Source organism: Chiloscyllium punctatum, chromosome 45 (assembly GCF_047496795.1).
Source record: "Chiloscyllium punctatum isolate Juve2018m chromosome 45, sChiPun1.3, whole genome shotgun sequence".
NCBI classification, from domain to species: Eukaryota; Metazoa; Chordata; class Chondrichthyes; order Orectolobiformes; family Hemiscylliidae; genus Chiloscyllium; species Chiloscyllium punctatum.
Genome location: NC_092783.1, coordinates 62,026,256 through 62,047,113, shown reverse-complemented (window position 1 = coordinate 62,047,113; position 20,858 = coordinate 62,026,256). Strand labels below are relative to the sequence as shown.

At 45.7% G+C, this 20,858-nt stretch overlaps 1 protein-coding gene across 2 annotated transcripts in view; it reads left to right on the top strand.

Moving 5' to 3' along the window:
- LOC140467492 (monocarboxylate transporter 1-like) overlaps positions 1–20,858 on the top strand; it is a 64,341-nt gene that overhangs the window by 9,257 nt on the left and 34,226 nt on the right. The window contains exon 1 of one of the 2 annotated variants that reach the window (XM_072563907.1): positions 15,487–15,649. The exons of the other annotated variant lie outside the window; for it this stretch is intronic. The gene's annotated coding sequence lies outside the window, so the exon portion shown is untranslated. Of the gene's footprint in view, positions 1–15,486; positions 15,650–20,858 lie in introns of those variants that run through there. 2 annotated transcript variants of the gene reach the window in all.

The window sequence follows — 20,858 nt, the reverse complement described above, 5'->3', positions numbered from 1 at the left end:
TGACTCAGCTTCTTAATTTAGCTGCTCACATTCCTTCAGTAGAACCTCTTTTCTCATTCCACCGAGCTTTGTCCCTGCTAAAGTCCATTTGTCCAATGCATGATCCCCATAGATCTTATTGGTTACTTCCTCCGAGTTATAGAGCCATAGAACTGTTCAGCACAGAAACAGACTCGTCAGTTTAATGCTGCCAACCAGATGTCCTAGTCAAGAGTGTGGTGCTGGAAAAGCACAGCAGGTCAGGGTGGTACGTGTATGGAATGAGCTGCCAGAGGATGTGGTGGAGGCTGGTACAATTGCAACATTTAAGAGGCATTTGGATGGGTATATGAATAGGAAGGTAGGGAGGTAGGGAGCAGGGGAATTAGATACCCACATTCTTTCCAGGGCCATGTCCACTCTGTGCCTGTAGAATCCATTTTGAATGCCTCCTACTGATTTACCACAGACTTTCACTAAAGTCCATTTTTGTCAAATCACCCCTCAGTTTGGTAAAGCTTTCCTTGTCAAAAATGTGTGGTGCTGGAAAAGCACAGCTGGTCAGGCAGCATCCGAGGAGCATCCGAGAGTCGACATTTTCAGTGTAAGCTCTTCATTTAAAAATGAGGTTGTACAGTGCGGACTTGGGTCCTGGAAAGAAAGTGGATATCTAATTCCCCCGCTTCCCACCCCCAACTATCCAGAAAGCTTTCTTTGCCCTAGTTTAGAATGTTTGGTCCTGTTCTGCATTTGTCCCTTTCAAAAATGATGCTAGATCTAACCGTATTATGAGATGGAGGTGCTGGTATTGGACGAGGGTAGACAAAGTCAGAGGTAACATGAGACCAGGTTACAGTCCAACAGAGTCAAGATTAGAATGGTGCTGGAAACGCACAGCAGGTCAGGCAGCATCCGAGGAGCAGGAGAATCCATGTTTCAGGCAGGCGCCCTTCATCAGGGATGAGGCTGGGAACCTCGGGGGTGGAGAGATAAATGGGAGGGGGTTGGGGCTGGGGTAAGGTAGCTAAGAGTGCAATAGGTAGATGGAGGTGGGGATAAAGGTGATAGGTCAGAGAGAAGGGTGGAGCGGATAGGTGGAAAGGAAGATTGACAGGTGGGACAAGTTATGAGGACGGTGCTGAGCTGGAAGGTTGGAGCTCGGGTAAGGTGGGGGGAGGGGAAATGAGGAAACTGGTGAAGTCCACATTGATGCCCCGGGGTTGAATGGTTCCGAAGCGGAAGATGAGGTATTCTTCCTCCAGGCGTTGGGTGGTGAAGGAGTGGTGAAGGAGGAGGCCCAGGACCTGCATGTCCTCGGCAGAGTGGGAGGGGGGAGTTGAAATGTTGGGCCACGGGACGGTGGGGTTGACTTGTGCCGATAGTCCAACAGATGTTGAGTGACTTCTAACTTTATGATGATCCCTCTCACCAAAATGGTCACCAAATTGCTATTTCATCCATTTGCCCAATTTCATTTCTTAAGAAATGAATCTGGAAGTGAGCCCTCCCTCATTGGGCTCGTTATGTACAGAGTAAAAAAGCTCTCTTGAATGCAGTTCAAGATTTTGTGCCTGTTACACTGTCTGTATCCCAACTGACGTTAGGGTAGATGAAGTCCACAGCTATCATTGTGCTGTTGATTTTGTACTTGGAAATCTCCCAATCATTTTGCATGTGTAACTCTTCCCCCATGACATGGCTGCACCTATTTTGTTTCGGTGCTGTATTAACCAATAGGGCTACACATACACACTTTTTTGACCCTTTGTCTATCCTGCCTGAAAGTTCTACATTTAGAGATATTGCTGCCAGAAACACTGCCAGTTTTGTCTGCTACATATTTTAAACTCTGCCTCCTCTATCTTTCACAGTCATTTGTTAAATTTCCACTTCCCATTCCCTGCTCTGAGTTTCCCCTCGGGTTCCCATCCCCCACCTTCCACCGATCTAATCTAAACCCTCCCTAACAACCCTAAAGTGTCTACCTGCATGGATACATGTCCCAGTTCTGGCTCAGTGTAAACTGCTTGGCTTATACAGGTCCCACCTTCCCCAGAACTAGTCCCAATACCCCAGTAACCTAATGCCCACTCTACTCAACCAGCCTTCCCAGCAAGTTGTTGAGTAACGTTATTGTCTCGCTATATGCTCACTAGCAGGTGGGGCTGGGAGTAATTCTGAGGTTACTGCTTTCAAAGTCCTACCTTTCAATATCTTCCTCCCTTGCTGGAATCTACTGTCAGGACCTCACTGCTGTTCCTACCTGAGTCATTGGTACCAACGCAGACTATGAGTTTTGGCTGATCACCCTCTTCCAAAAGGATGTTCTAGAGCCACTCTGAGGCGTTGTGTAATCTGGCACCGGAAGGCAACATAGTGCTCTGGAGTCACGTGAGCTCGTACAGAAACAGTGCCTGATGCACTGACTGTGGAATCCTCCTATTAACACTGCTGTTCCATTCTTCTTCATCCCACCCTGTTCAGCTGAGCCACCCATGGTACTGCAGGCTTGGTTCTGGCTTCCTCCTCCTGAGGAACCATTACCCTCATCCATACCCAGAGAGAATACGGTTGACTCAAGAGACTCCTTCTCTGCTGGTCGGATGGTGACCCATTCCATTGCTGTCTGATTGCTTCTAACCTACTACCTTTTCTAAACATTATTCATTGAGTTTTCTGCCTCACAGATACACAATGGTGACTCAGACTGACACTCCACTTTCAAACCTGGTGACACTTGCTGCAGCTGTCTTCATCTGGACCACATGATATTTCCATGACTCCACGTATACAGTATGATGTATACTCCACTTGGCCAAGCTGACCTGCCATCGCGTAATTTTAAAAACTATGTATTGCAAATAGAATCGCTGAAAAAAATTACCATTACTCACCTTCTTCTGCTGTACTGAAGCAAGAGCTGACTACAGGAGGCACCTCCCCTCTCACATTGATCTCTAGCTCTTACACAGCTTCGCTGTCTAGGTGACACTGACTGCTTCCTTCAGGATCCTCACCTGTTCAAACTGTGCCCCTAGTTGTAGGTTCCTCCTTGAAGGAGAACATCTTCTCAGTGTCCATTGTGTCAAGTCCCCTCAGAATCCAAATATGGCAATGAGGTCACTTCTCATTCTTCTGAATTCCAAAGGGTATAAGCTCAACTTATAGGGTCATAGACCCATACAGCTAGGAAACTCATCCAACTCATCTGTGCTGACCAGATCTCCTCAACTGAAATTATCCCATTTCTTGCTTTTGGTCCATACCCCTCTAGACTTTTCCTATTCATATACGCATCCAGCAGCCTTTTAAATGTTACAATTGTACCAGCCTCCACCATGTCCTCTGGCAGCTCATTCCATACACACGCCATCCTCTGTGTGAAAACGTTGCTCCTGAGGTTCCTTTTAAATCTTTCCCCTCTTATCTTAAACTTGTGCCCTCCAGTTTAAGACTCCCTTGCCTTGGGAAACAGACCTTGTCTATTTATCCTATCCATGCCCTTTATTATTTTATAAACCTTGATAAGGTCACTCCTCAATCTCCTGTGCACCCGCAAAAAGGTCCCAGTCTCTTCAGCCTCTCCCTGCAGCTCAAACCCTCCAGAACTGGCAACAGCCTTGTAAATATTTTCTGTACCCTCTAGTTTAACAACATCCTTCCTGTAGTTGGGCGACCAGAATTGTATACAGTATTCTAAAAGTGGCCTCACCAATGTCCTGTATAGCCTCAGCTTGATGTCCTAACTCCTATACTCAATGCACTGACTAACGAAGATAAGTGTACCAAGTGCCTTCTTCACCACCCTGTCTACCTGCGACTCTACTTTCAAGGAACTTAATCTTCCTGAATAAAGCAGGAATTAGCTCATGAAGCTTCCCTGTTTCATTAAGGAGACCCTTCTCAATGTTATACTCTATATCCTTCCAATAATCATATATATTCTGTTTTCCTTCATTATTACTTGCTGTACTGCATGCTGACTTTTCCTAATTCACATACAAGGACACCCAGATTCCTCTGTATAGTCACTCAACAGTCTTCCCCCCATTTAAATATCATTTTGCTTTTCTGTTCTTCCCAGCAAAGTGGAAAGTCTTCAATTATTACACATTATACTCCTTTTACCAATTTTTACCACTCACTTACTCTTATCAGGTTTTCGGGCAAACTGTTTAATAGAGTTAGGTGCACTAAGGTCAGAAGAGGCTTATGTGGAACATAAAAAGCAGCATAAACCGATTGGATCAAACTATCTACTTCTGTGCTGGAGAGCTGATGCAACTTTATATTAAGTAACTTCTGTTAGTTCACTGTCAAATTTGCATTGATTTACATTCTTGTTATGTGCCCAGCAGCATATTTCCACATTAGATATCACTGTATCGGAAACAAGTTATTACTGTAATAATCACATGAGTCATAGAGTCATAGAGACATACAGTACGGAAACAGAACCTTCGGTCCAACCTGTCCATGCCGACCAGATATCCCAATTCAATCTAGTCCCACCTGCCAGCACCCAGCCCATATCCCTCCAAACCCTTCCTATTTATATACCCATCCAAATGCCTCTTAAATGTTGCAATTGTACCAGCCTCCACCACATCCTCTGGCAGCTCATTCCATACACAGACCACCCTCTGCGTGAAAAAGTTGCCCCTCAGGTCTCTTTTATATCTTTCCCCTCTCACCCTAAACCTATGCCCTCTAGTTCTGGACTCCCCCACCCCAGGGAAGAGACTTTGTCTATTTACCCTATCCATGCTCCTTATGATTTTATAAACCTCTATAAGGTCACCCCTCAGCCTCCGATGCTCCAGGGAAAACAGCCCCAGTTTGTTCAGCATCTCCCTATAGCTCAAATCCTCCAACCCTGGCAACATCCTTGTAAATCTTTTATGAACCCTTTGAAGTTTCACAACATCTTTCCAGGACTGCACGCAATATTCCAACAGTGGCCTAACCAATGACCTGTACAGCTGCAAAATGACCTCCTAACACCTGTACTCAATACTCTGACCAATAAAGGAAAGCATACCAAACACCTTCACTATCCTATCTACCTGCGACTCTACTTTCAAGGATCTAAGAACCTGCAATCCAAGATCTCTTTGTTCAGCAACACTCCCTAGGACCTTACCATTAAGTGTATAAGTCCTGCTAAGATTTGCTTTCCCAAAATGCAGCACCTCGGATTTATCTGAATTAAACTCCATCTGTCACTTCTCAGCCCATTGGCCCATCTGGTCCAGATCCTGTTGTAATCTGAGGTAACCCTCTTCGCTGTCCACTACACCTCCAATTTTGGTGTCATCTGCAAACTTACTAACTGTACCTCTTATGCTCACATCCAAATCATTTATGTAAATGATAAAATGTAGTGGATCAGCACCGATCCTTGTGGCACTCTACTGTTCACAGGCCTCCAGTCTGAAAAACAACCCTCCACCACCACCCTCTGTCTTCTATCTTTGAGCCAGTTCTGTATCCCAGTGGCTAGTTCTCCCTGTATTCAATGAGATCTAACTTTGCTAACCAGTCTCCCATGGGGAACCTTGTCGAACACCTTACTGAAGTCCATATAGATCACGTCTACCACTCTGCCCTCATCAACCTTCCTTGTTACTTTCTCAAAAAACTCAATCAAGTTTTGTAAGACATGATTTCCCACGCACAACCCATTGCCTTAATTTCTTCAACCAGAGTGTGGGGAATCTGTGGAACTCGTTGCTGCAGAGGGCTGTGGAGGCCAGGCCATTTCGTATTTAAGAAAGATTTAGATAGGTCCTTGATTGGTCAGGAAAATCAAGTGGTACAGGGAGGTGGGAGGAGAATGGAGTTGAGAAGAATATCACTGAATGGCAGAGCAGACTAGATGGCTTAAAGGACCTCATTCTGCTCCTGTTTCTTATGATCTAACTAGCTCTCCCCATTCAATGGCACCGATGCATTTCAAAGTACACAGGGGCTGAATAAGCGATCAGATATGCTGATCTAGCAAGATAAAAATGAACATGTCCATGTGGAGCAGAAACATCAGAATGGCCCAACGGGCTCCAACACCTGCTGCAAAGTTGGAGGTTTGATGTAAACCTGCTTTAGTCTGTATTTGAGAATTAAAGCTATAGTAAAAGGTAATGGTTCAGAAAGGGTTGTTGTTGGAAATTGTATTAGACTCCAACCAAAGATGTCACATGGTTTGGCCTGGAGTGCCCAGTAGTCTGTCATTAGGTCCCAGCGGAGACCGTTGTGATATTTCTGACTTCTGACAGGCTTTGTAATTAGTTAATGCAACTTGTCCCAATCTTGTATGAGACAAGTGGCCACTTCTCATTGAGACTCAAGTTGTGATTTATCCTGTACTCCTGTTAGTTAGATCCACCCTGAACTTCAAGGAGCCGGTGTTGGATTGAGGGGTACAAAGTTTAAAAAAAATCACACAACACCAGGTTATAGTCCAACAGGTTTATTTGGAAGCACTAGTTTTCGGAGCACTGATCCTTCAGGTGTTTGATAACCTGATGAAGGAGCAGCGCTTTGAAAGTTAGTGCTTCCAAATAAACTCTTAGCCTCAGCATAGAAATGGCAATTGCTCTGTGATTGGTGGGCACCATGGGGGCTGGTTTGTGCCATCATTCCTGCCCATACTTGGTTTAATTTTAAGTCTTTTCTTTACAATTGTGACATTTGTTATACTATGTTTCATCAGTTTTTATTTAAATGGGGTCCAGGGAAGGATTAGTCTATCTGTATCCCAACTCCAAGCTGCCAGCAGTTGGTAAAGAAACGTATGACACTCCCATAACCTAGGTTCCAGAGCTAGTAGCATTCAGCCCAGATATGGAGGGCCAGGCACTGAGGGAAACCTGCTACAGGAGGCAGTTTCAGGCAGTGAGTCTGTAAGCGCGCATACTTGCTACATCAGAGGCGAAAGTGTGTACTGCAGATGCTGGAGATCAGAGTCAAGGTTAGAGTGGTGCTGGAAAAGCACAGCAGGTCAGGCAGCATCCGAGGAGCAGGAAAATTGACGTTTCAGGCAAAGATCCTTCATTACCCTTCCTGATGAAGGGCTCCTGCCCGAAACATCGCTTTTCCTGCTCCTCAGATGCTGCCTGACCTGATGTGCTTTTCCAGCACCACACTAGCTACTTTGATAGAAAAGTTTGAAAATAAATTTTGAAGAATTGCTAATTTGTAGAAGTACAATGAGAGACTATGACGCAAACTGACAGTCCTCAAACCAATGTAAAACATTGTCTCTGTGTGTATGTGTATGCGGGGTGTTCATTTTTCTGGTGCAACAATCCTTTAAAGACAGTGTGGCATCTTTTCTTGAATTCATCTCTTTTCGATAGTAAAGAGAGACAAATGGGGAAAAATAGCAATCCAGCAACATATAAATCAGGCAATGCATTGATAATTCAATTCACTATTGCCACGTGTACCAAGGTACAGTGAAAATTCTCTCAGGTGCTTTATAAATACAAGTGTTTCAGGGGAACAGAAGAGTACAGGATACACATGTTACAGCCGCACAGAATATAAATTACCACAACTGTATTTTTTTCTTATTTATCACATTTTTGATGTGCAACAGCAGAAAAGAAACCATCTGTGCCAGTGAAGCGAGAGTTAAAATGTCTATTTTTGCCGTCACCAGTTTAATGCTGTTCCAATCTACACAGCACAGTCTTTACTGTGGACGGAAACCGCAGGGCATGCATTAACTGCTCCACTGTGCGCATTTGTGTCATTTTTGAGAGGGTGTGTAGCTGGGGAGCCAATAAAAAGACCTCTCCACTGGTCCAACCCACTAAGACATCAGTTGTATGGTTTTCAACTTCCTTTGTGCTGAAGGGATCTTGAAGCAGAAAGTTTTCACTCTTCTGAGTAGCTAGTCAAACAGGCCAGCTCATCAATGTCATTGTTTGTTTTCTGTTTTTAAACTCTTTGACAGGTCTCACTTGCAAACCCAAGTGATTATAATGTTTACTGCAGAGTAATTCAGAGAGGATTGCACTGCATCACATCATTGCCTTAAAGGGGCACCACACCCACACCCAGCTCCTCTGAGTCACATGGTTGCACTCCACACCAGAGACTGGAGTTGAAGCAAAAATCTGGGCTATCCTTCCCAGAGCAGCACCGAGAGTCAGCAACACTGTCAAAGGCACCTCCTTTCATGATCAGGCCCTTTATGCTCTCTCAGCTGGAAATAAAGCATCAATGGCCATTATTCTCAAAGAGTGTGGAGTTTGCCTGACCAATGTTAGGCTTGCAACCAAAATCAGAGTAATTAATCGTGCATCTCAAAATACAGTGCTGTTTGTGGGATCTCGCTGTGCACATATTGCTCACTTGTGAATCAGCGGAGGATGTCATACGGTCATAGAGATGTACAAACCCTTCAGTCCAACTCGTCCATGCCTACCAGATATCATAATCTAATCTAGTCCCATTTGCCAGCATTTTGCCCATATCCCTCTAAACCCCTCTGATTAAAGGCCCTTTCTAGAGGTCAGCCCTTTGCAGAATGGCAAAAACCAGGAGGTAGTCTTTATAGGAACAGGAGTAGACCATTCAGCCCCTTGGGTCTGCTCTGCCATTCAGTATGATGGCTGACCTGTCCCCTAACCCCACAGGCCTGCCTTGGGCTCCCAGTTAATACAAAGTTGACTCTCTCAAATGTAAGTTTAACAATGATAGAGTTATAGCATCATAGAGATGTATAGCACAGAAACAGACCCTTTGGTCCAACTCATCCTTGCCGACCAGAGATCCTAAATTAATCTAGTCCTATTTACCAGCATTTGGCCCATAATCCTCTAAATTCTGATTCATATACCATCCAGATGCCTTTTAGATGTTATAATTGTTCTAACCTCCACCACTTCTTCTGGCAGCTCATTCCATACACGCACCACCCTCTGCGTGAAAACGTTGCCCTTTAGGTCCCTTTCAAATCTTTCCCGTCTTACCCTCAACCTATGCCCTCTAGTTCTGGACTCCCTTCCGCCAGGGAAAGACCCTGTCTATTTACCCTTTCCATGACATTTCTGATGAAGGGCTTATGCCTAAAATGTTGATTCTCCTGCTCCTTGGATGCTGCCTGACCAGCTGTGCTTTTCCAGCACCATACTTTTCGACTATCCATGCTCCTCATGATTTTATAAACCTCTATAAGGTCACCCCCTCAGCCTCCGATGCTCCAGGGAAAACAGCCCCAGCCTATTCAGCCTTTCCCTATAGCTCAAACCTCCAACCCTGGCAACTTCCTTGTAAATCTTTTCTGAACTCTTCCAAGTCTCACAATATCATTCCAATAGGAGGGAGACCAGAATTGCACACAATATTTCAAAAGTGGCCTAACCAATGTCCTGTACAGCTGCAACATGACCTCCCAACTCCTATAATTAGGATTGCCCATCTTTTGAAGAAGACTATTTGAAACCTCCACTACTTTTCGAGTGTAGAAGTGCTTTCTAACATCTCACTTCAACCCCAAGGCACCAATATGGACTTCACCAGTTTTCTCATTTCACCTCCCTCCACTTTACTCCAGTTCCAACCTTCCAGCTCAGCACTGTCCTCATGACCTCTCGGACCTGTCAATCTTCCTTCCAACCTATCCACTCCACCCTCCTCTCTGACTTATCACCTTCACCCCCACCTCCATCCACCTATTATACTCCTGGTTACCTTCTCCCCAGCCCCACCCCCTCCAATTTATCTCTCCACCCTAGAGCCTCCCTGCCTCATTACTGATGAATGGCTTTTGCCCAAAATGTTGATTTAATCGACTCTAATCTCACCTGAATGGCCTGGTCCTAATTCTTAGACTATGTCCCCTGGTTCTGGAATCATCAACCAGTGGAAATCATTTATCTTTATCAATCCTGTCTTTCCCCGTTAATATCCTGAAGACCTCAATTAGATCAATCCTTAACCTTCTAAATTCTGGAGAATAATTTGTCTAATCTCACCTCATGACGAACCTCTCGCACGACATTTTTAACAAAATGGTTTTGTATTTTTAGTTGTAGATGAAATAAGAAAAGAAATGTTTTATAAACCAAGACTGGAAGGATTGTTGCACTTTTTAGTAGCAAATAACCTGACACTTATTGAAAGCGCTGTTTACAGAACTACTTACTCAAGCAGTAATGGAAACTTAGTTTGCAGATGAGCTATACCCAAGGGCTGTGTAGGAATGGAGCTTTGGATAGCAACGTGTAGCTGACTGGTCTGTGGCCTAGTGACCAGTTACTGATGGAAAAGGCATTCTGCCTGCCAGCAACAATGTGATTGGCTCCCATGTAGGGGGGAGGTAACACAGTGGAGAAGAGACCAATTGAGAGACTTCTTGGGTATGTCCTTTTTATCTGTTCATGGAATGTGGGTGCCACTGGCTGGACCATTGCCCATCCCTAATTGGAGAAGGTGGTGGTGAGTTGCCTCCTCAAACCGTTAAAGCATTTGGGATGTAGGGACATCGACATCATTGTGGGGGAGGGAGCTGCAGGATTTTGTCCCAGCGATAGTGAAAGATTGGTGATAAGGCTGGCACAGTGTCTCACTGGTTAGCACTGCTGCCTCACAGAGTCAGGGTCCCAGGTTCGATCTCACCCTCGGGTGACCATCTGTGTGGAGTTTGCACATTCTCCCCGTGTCTGTGTGGGTTTCCTCCGGGTGCTCCAGTTTTCTCCCACAGTCCAAAGATGTGCAGGTCAGGGTGGTTTGCCCGTGCCAAATTACCCATAGTGTCCAGGGCTATGTAGGTCGGGTGGATCTGCCTTGGGGAATGCATGGTTACAGGGATTGGGTAGGGGATTAGTTCTAGGTGGGATTCTCTTTGGAGGTTGTTGTGGACTCAGTGGGCCAAATAGCCTGCTTCCACACTGCAGGGATTCTATGGTATTTCCAAGGCAGGGATGGTGTGGGTCTCAGAGAGGAGTTTGTAAGTGGTGGTGTTCTCACGTATCTGCTGCCCTTGCCATTCTAGATGGGAGCGGTTGTGGATTTGGAAGGTGCTGTCAAAGGAGCCTTGATGAATTATGACAGTGCATCTTGTAGATAATATACACTGCTGCATTGGTCGTGAAGGGAGTGAATGTTAGTGCATATGATGCCAATCAAGTTGGAGGCTTTGTCTTATATTGTGTTGAACTTTCTGAGTGGAGCTGTATCCTTCTGGGCAAGTGGAGGGTATTTCATCACACTCCTGACTTGTGCTTCGTAGATGGTGGACAGACACTAGACGGAGTCACTCAGTCCCTCAACTGCACTCTCCAATACAATGAGATCTTGGCTGATTTGTACCTTAACTCCAGTCATTTGTCTTTGCCTGACTAAGATTTATTGATCTCAGGGTATCAGCAGGCAATGTGATTGCTAACTGATTGACTGTTGAAATCTGACCATTGAACATGCACGTACCCAGGAGGAGATGCTATTCTGTGGTTGTGTTGGTCTTCTTTCCTGTGCGGGAGATGATGATCTCACGTGAATGATTGATTCTGGTTATCCCGGGGATGAGGAGTCAGTTTACACTTGGTGCTTGTTCACCAATGGCTGTGAAAGACAGGCACTCCCATACACAAAGCTGCCAAATTGTGTATTGGACTTTTTCTGTGTTGGTTCCTGTTGCCAAGCTGCTGTAGCTATTGGTGCTCATAAAAACATAGAAAATAGAAGCAGGAGTTGGCCATTTGGCCCTTCAAGTCTGCTCCACCATTCAGTGTGATCATGGCTGATCACCCAACTCAGTACTCCTGCTGTCATCCATAACCTTTGATCTCTTTAGCCCTAGCAACTATATCTAACACCTTCTTGAAAACATTCAACGTTTTGGCCTCAAACGTTTTCTGTGACAGTGAATTCCACAGGCTCCCCTACCCTCTGAGTGAAGACATTTCTCCTCATCTTCAGAAGACCATACGAAGTAGGAACAGGAGTAGGTCATCTGGCTCCTCAAGCCCGCTTTGTTGTAGTCCTAGATGACCAACCCAGTAATGTTAGACTGTTACCTCTGGTTCTGGACTCCCCCAGTATTGGGAACATCCTTCCTGTACTTACCTGTCTAGTCCTGATAGGACTTTATAAGTTTCTATGAGAACCCCCTTCATTCTTCTAAACACCATTGGATATACTCCTAACCAATCCAGCCTGTCTTCATACATCAGTCCTGCCATCTGAGGAATCAGTCTGGTAAATCTTCATGGCAATCTCTCTCCTGTCAGAATATCCTTTCTCAGATAATAGGACCAAAACTACACAAATACACTCCAGGTGTGGTCCCACCAAGGTCTGGTACAATTACAGCAAGACGTCCCTGCTCCTGTACTTGAACCCTCTTGCTAATGTTCCATTTTGCCTGCTGCACCTGCAATGCTTCCTTTCAGTGACTGGTGTACAAGGATAACCAGAGCTCATTGTGCCTTCCTACTTCCCAGTTGATTATCATTTGGATAATAATCTGACTTCCTGTTTTTGCTACCAAAATGAATAACCTCTACATTACACTGTAGGTAACTCGCTTTTACCAACTCCCTCAGCCCGTCCGAATTACACTGAAACAGCTCCTCACCTTCCTTACTGCACCCATTCCCAACCAAGGTATTGCATTTGGTTCCCTGACCTAAACCATTTATGTATATTGTGAATAGTGTTTGTATCAGCCCCAGGAGGCATTGCCATCTTCATCTTTTACCAGCTGCAACAGCCAGTGTTTAGGCATCCATTTACAAGCATCCTCAAAGCGAAGAAGCTTTCTGCTGGTCACCTGGCTCGAGCTACCTCACAGGCCTGAAGATTGTTGGACATCATAAGATCCCTAACTGTGGAAGTAGGCCATTCAGCCAATCAAGTCCACACCAACCCTCCAAAGAGCATCCCACCCAGGTGCACTCCACTACCCTATCCCTGTAACCCTGCATTCCCCATGGCAAATCCAGAGTCAAAAAGTGTGCTGGAAAAGCACAGTTGGTCAGGGAGCGGGGAGTTGATGTTTTGAGAGTAAGCCCTTCATCAGACTCACCTGCTCCCTGACTGGCTGTGCTTTTCCAGCAACACACTTTTTGACTGATCTCAAGTCCTCACAATCACCCCCATGGCAAATCCACCCAACCAACATATCCCTGGACACTATGGGCGATTTAGAATGGCCAGACTCCACAAAGATAGTTGCCCGAGGGTGGGGTGGAACCTGGGTCCCTGGTGCTGTGAGACAGCAGTGCTAACCACTGAGCCACCCAAGCACATCGATGGCAGGAACGCTGCCTCTGTTTTTCCAAGTTAAAATCACACAGCACCAGGTTATAGTCCAACAGGTTTATTTGGAAGTACTCGCTTTTGGAGCGCTGCTCCTTCATCAGGTAACTGTGGAGTGGGATCATAAGATACAGAATTTACAGCAAAAGATTACAGTGTATTGCAACTTCCAAATAAACCTGTTGGACTATAACCTGGTGTTGTGTGATTTTTAACTTTGTCCACCCCAGTCCAACACCTGCATCTCCACATCTGTTTTTCCATTGGCAACAGACTGACTCTGAGAGGATTGCTACACTCTGATGATCTGGTCCTGCAGGATATAACTGTAATGTGTTCCAGTGCAGGGTATGAGTAGGTGAGATTCCTGGTAAGCTGCATGATGGACAGAAATTAGGGATCTCCACCATACTCTCCACAGGCTCCAGATGACAGCATGCATGTACAAATACATATTGTGATTCAGGGAGGGGGGTGGCAAATGGTCAGTTCAAAGTTTGGGAGAAGATTTGTAGCTCGGGTGCTCGTTGTTGTGGTTCTGTTCGCTGAGCTGGGAATTTGTCTTGCAAACGTTTCGTCCCCTGTCTAGGTGACATCCTCAGTGCTTGGGAGCCTCCTGTGAAGCGCTTCTGTGCTGTTTTCTCCGGTATTTATAGTGGCCTGTCTCTGCCGCTTCCTGTTGTCAGTTCGAGCTGTCCGCTGTAGTGGCCGGTATATTGGGTCCAGGTCGATGTGTTTGTTGATAGAGTCTGTGGATGAGTGCCATGCCTCTAGGAATTCCCTGGCTGTTCTCTGTTTGGCTTGCCCTATAATGGTAGTGTTGTCCCAGTCGAATTCATGTTGCTTGTCGTCTGTGTGTGTGGCTACTAAGGATAGCTGGTCGTGTCGTTTCGTGGCTAGTTGGTGTTCAACTAGAATGGTCAGTGTGGATCGGCTTGCTTCCAAAAACATTGGGTTCCATCCCCTTGAGGTCTACTTGGGACCTGGCTCCTTGCCCCAGCCTGGGTGAAGGTCAGGGTGGCATAGTTTGTCCTTGTGAACTCAAAAGGAAGAGCATTTTGCTGAACAAAAGTAGGTAAACCTGTTACATTTTAGTGGCAAGAACAGCAGCAAAATAGTTACAATTTCCAACAGGTCCCAATAATTCTTGTTAGACCTCAGCTGGAGTATTGTGTTTCGTTGTGAGCTTCAGATGATTGGAAGGATGGGAATACATTGGAGAGAGAGTGCAGAAATGGTTCCAGGGATGAGAAACTTTGGCAATGTGCATAGGTTGAAGATGCTGGAGAGAAGGGCACTGAGAGGAGAGAGGATAGAGGTTTTCAAACCCATGAGTAGGCTGAACAGACCAGGTAGAGAAAAGCTATTCCTACGTGTAAAAGGGACAAGAACAAGAGGGCATGGATTTAAGGTGATCTGCAAATGAAACGAGTGTCAAACGAGAAAAGCCATTTTCACCCAGTGATTAATGAAGGTCTGGGATAGACTGCCTGACAATGTAATGTGGGCATTTAAGAGAAGCATTGGATGGAAAGGGTGGTGAGGGTGTAGGAAAACCACAAAGAGATTCGCACTAGGTAATGATGTCTGTTTAATGAGCTACTGCAGACATGATGGGCCAAATGGCCTCATTCTGTACAGAGACACTTCTAATGATGCTGTGAATTTTGAAAAGGTGTTTGGGCTGAAGTGAGTGTGGGTGGGGGGAGGGGGGAAATCTGAGGGAAATCCTTGGATGAGAAAGACTCGGAGAGCCCAGTCCCTGGGACTTCAGAGACAGCCAGGGTGGGTATGGGACTGGAGTCACATAGCATTGGGGCTGGTGACGCCAGCGCTCCTCTTATTAAAGCACGCTAGCTTTCCGAGTGCCTATCCTTCATCAGGAGATTGTCCGGCAGCGCTCCGAAAGTTAGTGTGCTTCCAATTAAACCTGTTGGACTATAACCTGGTGTTGTGTGATTTTTAACTAAAGTGGACCAGCTGGTGTTTTCTGGGCACTACAACAACAACCTTTCCTGATGCGCAGCTACGTTTTATTTCTAGATTGTACCTTTTTTTTTAACAAAAACACGCAAGTGTCAGGCTGGGATTTGAACTGGCGGTTTCTGGGGTTGCTAGCAACATGAGCAGAGCTGAGACTCCCACCTTTGTCGGCTCAAGGAGGGCGGCAGTGTGTGTGTGTGTCAGATTGGAGGAGTTCCTGTGTATCAACTCTGAGTGACAAGGGGGTGGACTGTGTCAGGCAGCCAGCATCACTCCAGAAATCACTTTGAACACAGAGGGGGTGGAGTGGGGCTGGAACTGTGCGAGTTTCATGTCGTTTTTTGAACAATGCGTTATACACAGAATGGGGCCAGCTCAGCAATAGAACAACTCCCTGAACACAAGGCGAACTGAGGTTTGTCAACTCCCTCTTATCCTGAAAATGGGAACTGGCTTCCCGGCTCTCGGTCTGTGTCTCACTTTACATTTAAGTTTCTAAGTTCTCCCTGTCTGGTTTAATCTCTCTCTGGCCTGTCGTTTGTCCCTCTTACTGACACTGACTCTCAGTTTGCTGTTGGCAATGACTCAGCCTCAACAGCTTCCTCCCGCGACTCTGTTTCGGTGTGGTTTGACTCGAGAGTTTGGTGGTGGGTTTTGTTGGCTGTGGTGCTGAGCTGCTGTCCCAGACCCCGGGGTTACTCGGTGAGACCCCTTCTCCCCTCTCTGGGGCTATGACAGTCACAGTCTGAGCTGGACCCTCGCTTCTAGCGCGGCCACGTGTACTGGCAGATTCACTCCATCCTGGGGCCAATTCCTACAGGGATTGGGGGGGATTTTGGGATATTGGGAGCTGCAGTCAGCACTTGTTAGGGGGTGGGGTTGGGGGAAATTATGGGGGGGGGAGGTGTTGGATCGGAGGGAAGGATGAATCTTTCAGCGGGTCTGGTATACCAGGCTGTGGGGGCGCGTCATTGAAGAATGAGAGTTGAGTCTATGTGGTTTGAAAATTTGGACTAATTATAGTGGGGTGGGTGGAGAACTGTGAAAGGGAGATATTTTGAATGCTTGAGCGAAATTGTTTATGCGAATTTGAAAGAGAGATTGTGAATATTTGGGAGAATTGTTAATGCGGAGTGGAAAGGTGAATGTTTGGAGGTTGGGGCTAATTGTGGGGAATTGAAGGGGAGAGGGTGAATGTTTGGAGGTTGGGGCTAATTGTGGGGAATTGAAGGAGAGAGGGTGAATGTTGGGTAATTGTTTATGGGGAGTTGAAGATGAGATGGTGAAGTTTTGGGGTTGGTGCTAAGTGTTCATGGAGAATTGAAAATGGGCGGTGAATGTTTGAGGTTTTGGGGATAATTGTTTATAGAGAATTGAAGGGGAGAGGGTGAATTTTGGGGGGTTGGTGCTGATTGTTTACAAGGAACCGAAAGGGAGTGGGTGAATATTATGGGGGTAATTGATAATTGGGGGGGTTGAATGAAAGGGGGTGAATGTTTGTTCCAGTAAGGTTGGTGTGTTTTTATGGGATGTGCCTCAATGTCGTGGTGATCTTTGTTCAGATTGGGACTGGGCAAAGTGCAAAGTGCAGCAACAGTCATTACCCTTGGCATTCATTGAGCCAAACCCAGGAAAATTACTGTGTGGGCTGCTGGTCTCCATTACCCACCGAGTGGCTGCAAAGTGAATATCCAAGAACATTACGCTGTAAGAAATAAAGAACAGGAGGTGGCCATTCAGCCCATCAGAACATCCCTTACCCGTACCACTTCCCATCAATAATCAACGAATTACCGTCTTCGTGGAGTGAGTTTCTCTTTCCTTTCTGGTTGAGGTGCTTCTTGAATTGAATTGAAGTGAGTTTATTGTCCCGTGTACCGAGGCTCAGTGAAAAGCTTTTGTCTTGCGAGCAATACGGGCAGATCACGGAGTTAAGTAACATAGATAGTAAGTAATAGGTAAACAGTGGCAAAAACAGAAACATAGGTACAGGTGAATGTTAAGAGTTTGAGTCCATTCAGTATTCTAACAACAGTAAGGTAGAAACTGTTTCAAAACCGGCTGGTGCGTGTGTTCACGCTTCTGTACCTTCTCCCCGATGGTAGAGTTTGTAGAAAAACATTGCCAGGGTGGGATGGATCTTTGAAAATGCTGGCGGCCTTTCCTTGACAATGGGCCTGGTAGATGGATTCTGTAGATGGGAGGTTGGCCTTTGTGATTGTCTGGGCCGAGTTCACCACTCTCTGTAACTGTCGCAGATCTTGAATGGTATAGTTGCCATACCAGGTAGTGACACATCCAGACAGAATGCTCTCGATGGTGCACCTATAAATGTTGGCAAGGGTATTCACCGTCATGCCAAATTTCCTCAGCTGCCTGAGGAAGAAGAAACGTTGTTGAGCCTTTGTAACCAGTGTGTCCACATGAAGAGTCCAAGAAAGCTTGTTGTGGCTGACCACTCCTGGGAGCTTGACACTGTCCACTCGTTCCACCTCTGTGCTGTTCATGTGTAGGTGGGCATGAGTAGCATCCCGCTGAAAGTCAATAATGTGTTCCTTGATTTTGCCGTCATTGAGAGCTCGGTTGTTCTCAGTGCACCATTTTTCCAGATCTTCCACCTCCCGTCTGTGGTCTGTTTCATTGCCATCTGAGATTTGACCGACTATGGTGGTGTCACCGCGAACTCATAAATGGCATTAGTCTGGTATTTGGCGATGCAGTCGTGGGTATACAGTGAGTACATTAGGGGGCTGAGTACACATTCCTGGGGGACTCCTGTGTTGAGTATTAGTGAGGATGAAATATTGTCCCCAATCTTCACTGATAGTTTCCTGACCAACAGGCCACAGAGGATCCAGTTGCAGAGAGTGGGGCTTAATCTGAAATCACTAAGTTTAGTGATCAGTCTCAAGGGGGTAATAGTGTTGAAGGCTGAACTGTAGTCAATGAGTTGGATTCTTATGTAGCTGGTTTTGGTGTCAAGATGTTCTACGGAGGAGTGAAGGGCAAGTGATATGGCATCTGATGTGGATCTATTGGTCCGATATGCAAATTGGAGTAGGTCAAGAGTAGTGGGGAGGCTGGAGTTGATTAATGCCATGACCAGCCTTTCAAAGCACTTCATGACCACCGAAGTTAGGGCCACTGGGCGGTAATCATTGAGACATGCTGCATGAGCCTTCTTAGGCACAGGAATGATGTTGGCCCTCTTGAAACAGGCAGGGACAGTGGCTTGCTGCAGGGAGAGGTTGAAGATGTTCGAGAAGACCTCTGCCAGTTGATGTCCGCATGCCCTGAGTGCACGACCTGGTACTCCGTCTGGTCCCATCGCTTTCCTTGGATTCACACAAAGGAAAACTGATCTGACCTCTGATGCAGTGACTGTTGGGATAGGTTCGTCAGAACTTGTCAGAATCCATCATTCCACGTTCTTTAATAAAACAAAGAACTGCAGATGCTGGAAATCTGGACCAGAATCATAAATTGCTAGGGAATTTCAGCAGGTCTGGCAGCATCTGTAGAGAGAGAAACCGAGTTAATAACAGAGTGCAGTGACCCTTCTTTATGAGTAGCATCTCAGGGAAAAGTGGTATCTCAGGGAAAAGTGGCATCTCAGGGAAAAGTGGTATCTCAGGGAAAAGTGGTATTTATGTTGATGATGGGGGCTGGAGGGAGGGAGGTGTTTGTAGGACTGAGCAGATAGATGGAGAGAGAGCCGAGAGAGAGAGAATTAAGGGTAGGCAGATAGATGGGTTATTGATAGTCAGCTAGATCAATGGTAATGGGGACGATGATTGGGTGAAAATATGTTGACTGTGTTGAGAGAAGCTCTGATAAACCCTGGGGTGTTCAACTCAATGTTGTGTCCCAAGGGCTGTAAAGTTCCAAAGGTGCTATTCCTCCACTTTGCAGTGAGCTTCCTGCAGTGCACCCTGCAGATGGTACACACTGCTGTGACTGAGTGTTAGTGGTGGAGGGAGTGGGTGCTTGTGGATGTGGTGCCAATCAAGCAGGGATTGCTTTGTCCTGGATGGTGTCAAGGCTGAAAAACGTGTTGCTGGAAAAGTGCAGCAGGTCAGGCAGCATCCAAGGAGCAGGAGAATCGGCATTTTGGGCATAAGCCCTTCAGGAAATTTCCTGAAACGTCGATTCTCCTGTTCCTTGGATGATGCCTGACCTGCTGTGCTTTTCCAGCAACACATTTTTCAGCTCTGATCTCCAGCATCTGCAGTCCTCACTTTCTCCTGGATGGTGTCAAGCTTCTTGAGTGTTGTTGGAGCTGTTCCCATCCAGGAGTGCTCCATCACACTCTTGAGTTGTGCCTTGTCGATGATGGACAGGTTTTGGGGTGTCAGGTGGTGAGTTACACGCCACAGGATTCCCATCCTCTGACTGTGGCTGTTATTTACACCATGGAGGATAGCCACACTAGGGATTGTACTTTAGTTGAGGAATTGGAGGACAAAGAGTGTCTTTGAGAAGAAATGAAAGCTGAGGAAAGTCACGATCTGCGAATGATAAACATTCACTGTATCAATTAACTGTAAAGTGAAGCACTTCTGACCAAGAGCTACAGTAAGGGATCAGGCTGGAAAGCTCTTTATGGCTAGCATTAACATGATGGGCTGAATGGCTTTATCTTCCTCCAAAATCTTCCAATGTTTTTGGGCATCGTGTAGTGGTAATGTCACTACATCAGGAATCCACCGGCCCAGGTTATTGCTCGGGGAACGTGGGATTAAATCCCACTAATATACCTTGAATTTCACTCTAATCCTGATTGGGATTCTTGTAGCACAGTGGTAGTGCCTCTACCTCTGAACCAGAAGACCTGCATTCAAGTCCCACCTGTGGCAGAGGTGTACCATAACATGCCCGGACAGTTTGATTAAAAATAAAACTTCATGAATCCCAATTTGAAAACTAATCTCAATGACGGTAAATGTGAAACTATCGTCAATTGTCTTAGAAGGTGTTTTGGTTCAGTATTGTCCGTTAGGGATGGAAACTGCCTTCCTTACCCAGTGTGACTCCTGACCCACTGCATTGTGGTTGACACTACACTGCCCTCTGAAATGACTATTTGAGTGAGTGAGGGCTAGGTGCGGGGTCACAGAAGGTCAGAATTTACCATGAAAGAGGGGACTATTGTTTGATATTGATAAGAAGGTTGCTGAGGGGTTGGGATAGGCAATCAGCCACAATCTTATTGAACACATGTGAGACACTGTATAGCCAACTCCTGTTCCTATAATTCCTCTCGTTGTAAATATTACCAGCAAATTTAACAAAGTATGGCTTGAAAACACAGATCAAAGCACATATGCTTCAATGGGTAAATGTGGCTTTGACTCCTATGGTGTACTAGGGTCGGTACAAATAGAGAAACTCACTCTGATTCCTAGTGTTAGGAATCCCAGACCTTTAAACAAAACAAATGGACCATTTAGTACACAATGTGTAGAGACAACTGGCAAACACTTCATTAAATAAATGTTCCCAGTATGTGTGGGAATAATTTTCCAAAGTGTAAATTTGAAGATTTCTGAACGTCCCGGATTAACCCTTTAGACCAACCCTGATATAGTTATCCTCTCCATATGGATTCATTAAATTGTCAGTTT